The sequence below is a fragment of the Loa loa genome (genome assembly GCF_000183805.2).
Source record: "Loa loa unplaced genomic scaffold supercont3.104, whole genome shotgun sequence".
Lineage (NCBI taxonomy): Eukaryota > Metazoa > Nematoda > Chromadorea > Rhabditida > Onchocercidae > Loa > Loa loa.
The window spans coordinates 6,071-10,018 of record NW_018108284.1 but is presented as its reverse complement, the minus strand read 5'-3'; positions in this window follow the sequence as shown (position 1 = coordinate 10,018).

The following is a 3,948-nucleotide window of genomic DNA, read 5'->3' as shown; positions in this document are numbered from 1 at the left end:
ATTATCCTTTTAAAAAATAAAATGCTTATTCATACAGGGTGGTATAATATTTCGTTATATCTAATGAAGCATACTGGTTCAATTATTATTTTTTGATTTATACCGCTTTTTCTCCTTTCTCCCAGATTCACCAGTATATTTCTTACCTATTCATATTATTAATTTTCCAAACAGTTAATTCATTTTCTTTGAAGTTGTCAATCTTAAAGAATTTTCAAATGATCTCTTTTTGGTGTTAAAAAATTTTATTATTCTTCGTGAATTACATTAAAAATTCAATTACATTCATCTCTTATTTCATTTCGAATCTTAATATCCAATCATCTTATTTCATTCATTTTTTTTTCTTAACTACTTTTCTAATCATAGAAATTGATGCGATCTTACATTTTTTTGTCAAATATCGTTTTAATCTCACAATTTTAGTGATTAATTTTATACAGAAATTCTCCAGTTTTCGTCACATCTAATTTTTTCTAAGTGTACTTTTGATGGAATCTGTGATCTCGTTTTCCATCAACAAATATTTTACTTTTGCAATAGATGGCAACTGTTTGTCGCTGCTCAAATTACAGTAAATATGAAATTTCATAAATGAGCAATGCAAGAAAAGATTAGTGTGGACAATTTAAAAGAACGGTTAATGATGATAGCAAAAATTTAATAACAACATACGACAAACTCTAGCTAAAAGTATCACATCACTAAAATCTATCAGCTGTCTGTTTTTTTTTTCTCGACACATTCTTTTTTCATTAGCAAATTTTTTCTTTATCATCACAAATCACTTAGTAATTAAAATTTCTTCACTTGTAATGTATCATTCTTTCCTTTTTTTAGTATTTAATAATCGAAATTAATATGGGTCAATATTAACTTGTAACATCTGCGAAATATTTCATAACGACAAAACGAAAAGTAATTTTCAACAATTAATTATTCGATTATCAGCGCACAATACTACATTCATTATCATCACGTTGTCATGATAATCTTTAGTCGCACATTTCTTCTTTCTCATTGTCGTTTTTGAAGTTCACATTGATACTTTTGCAAATGACTCCAATGTCATTAACTGTTCATTCTTTGCTGTAATGGAACAGAAGAAAAAGAAACATTTTTCCTTCTCATGAGGAGAAGAAAAGAAAATGATTTGATGAAAAATTTTTGATTTCATCAGCTAAACATTACCCACTGTGAAATGTAATTGAATTTCATTTTTTGCTCTACAAAGATTTGTCTTCTTTGCTGCAATATGCAGTGCAAATTCTTTTCCTCATAATTGTCGCACCATTTGCAATTTAAAAGTTTTGCTCTGAAAAATTTATTGCAATTGCTCTTCAACATGAAAGATTTAAATTTGGCAATGCATTTGTATTCCTATTCGTTTCAGATTTCGAAAATTTCCATCAATATTTGTTGATTTTTAGAAAGATATCCATAATAAATTCAGGACATTGATTATGTTTATCATAAACAATTTGATAAATTTTCATCTGTACATTTTTACCTTCTCTAAACTACTATTTCAAATTTAATATTAAATTTAAAACATTTGCTGTTTTCCATAGCCAATTGATTCTCAAAAATTTTTCCATATTTCATCATTTACGAATCAGGAAGTACAATATTTCGGATTGTCATCGGCTGTTATATTCGAACAGGGTAATCTTCTCTTTTTTATATAATCTTAGAAAACATTCAAGATATACTTCCGCATACTGCTATGTTAATCTTAACGCTTCTTATTTTTGTTGTTATATTTACGTTGCTTAATTACGTCGTTTGTATAACCAATCGAATATTCTAGACAAAGTTTTAAAATTACGCTATTTCAAGTGCTACATTTAAAGTTGTACTTAGAGAAGGCGCAATCTGTTTTATTTGCTTTCATTTTGTTTATTTTAACTTTTACTGAAATCAAATTGTAACAATTTTTGTTCAGTTATTTTCATGGTCAACTGTTCTATGGACAGTAGTATCAGAGCCATTTATAGTGATCGATACTAGTGGCAATATAATGACGCTGAAATGATTGTTTACTTTTATTAGATACAATGCACATGTTATTGCCATATTGAAACACCGAAAGTCACAATTTACTGACACTTGTTGATATTCAGTTCTCATTTTTTTACTTCTAAATGACAGGAAATCTTTCAAATTACAGAACAGTTTACGAAATGTTCAGCTGATTTTTTATTGTTTTTTTTCTGTTACTTTGCTTTTTATTTTTCGTTTCATTTTCCATTCATTTTGTTTTTTTAATACTTCGTTTTGTTTCGTTTTCCAGTTGTTTGGTTTTTTTTTTATTTTTTCGTTTTATTTTTCTTGCATTTTTATTTTTGAAAATCATTTGCCCATCACCCACCTGTCTCATTACTCATCATTGCTAGTAATCACTTTTTTTTTCACCATTATCAAATTACTAATCTGGATAACAACTGATTCATTTCGTGGTTACTGGTATAAGGAAAATTTTGATTAATTCCATCTCTGATATTAAGTTTGCATCAATTGATATGATTCCAATGACTGTCAATACTGTTTCATACAAGGAAGGTAACAGATGCGACAGCACACTTTGGGTTTTCATTGATTTCAAATACCAATTCTAATATTGGTTTGGTAGCATTTTGATAACTCATAGCTGTATTTTTGGGAAAGATTAATAAGAAAAAAATATTTGCGATCATAGATAGAAATGCTAAAAAGTTTTGTGATAATTTTCGATAACAGCTGATGAAGCAATTATTTTTGCAAAAGATCTAAACTAATTGATTTATCGTTATCATGCATATAATTTTAGGGATGATTCTTCAGCTTATATTAATCAGAATATGAAGAAATGTACAAAAGCTTAATGAATTTTTTAGGCGTATTATCGAATAAAAAACTGACTCATTAAAAAAAATCTTTGTATTTTTAGTTTAAATTTCAATACAGTGGCTATTATTTTCCCTCCAAATAATTTTTGTTCATTTCAAATTTAAACTAAACTTTCCGACATATTTTATCGTTTCTTCAAGAAATACTTAAGTGTTTCTCTTAATTCACCGTCATTTCTAGTTACGATTTTTCATTACCAACAATTCTTACGATGCATATTATACGAAAGAAACCATTATCGATAAGGTCAAAATTAATAGTCAGAAGGATTATCTCTACGAATTCAAGTAGCATTATTGTTATTTTGATCCAAATCAACAATTAAACGAAAATGCACAGGACAAAAGGTTTTCAGATGAACAAACAATGAGAGTTCATTTACGAAATTCCATCAATTTCTTTTTAGCACAAAAACATTTATCAGTGATTTAATCATCTCCATATTGATAAGACTTTACGCTTATTTGCTTTAAAAATGAACGTCCAAAAGTATTTATCAAGAGATTGCTTGATAAAATTCAAACCAATCTTTTGCAAAATTTTCAAGAATGATATTACTATCCAAAATATTTCAATCTCAAAAGCTCATTTTATGAAACTCCACAACACCTTCCATACCTAAAGTGTATTTCGTTAATTAACTTTCTTCATATTTTACGTCCGCTTTTTTTTAAAAAATTTTTGCATGCCAAGATTGAAGAATCGAATAAATTTCTAAACTTTCTCTCATTCATCTTTATATTGGCAATTACCCAATGGAACTAAAAACTATGTGTTATCAAGCAATTCTTCAATCAACAAACTTTACTACTACATGCCATGAACGCAAAATGTTGTCAAAAATGATTGTCCGATAACGGGAATGAGGAAATGAGTGTAGATGTGTAGACGTAGAGTATAAAAAGAAAGTGACACTTATAAATGCCTATAAACAAAAGGAATTGTTAAATTCTAACAATAGAAATGAATCATATCAGAAATTTAAGATAGTAAACAACAACAACAATAATAATAATAATAATAATAATTAATAATAATAATAATAATAATAATAATAAT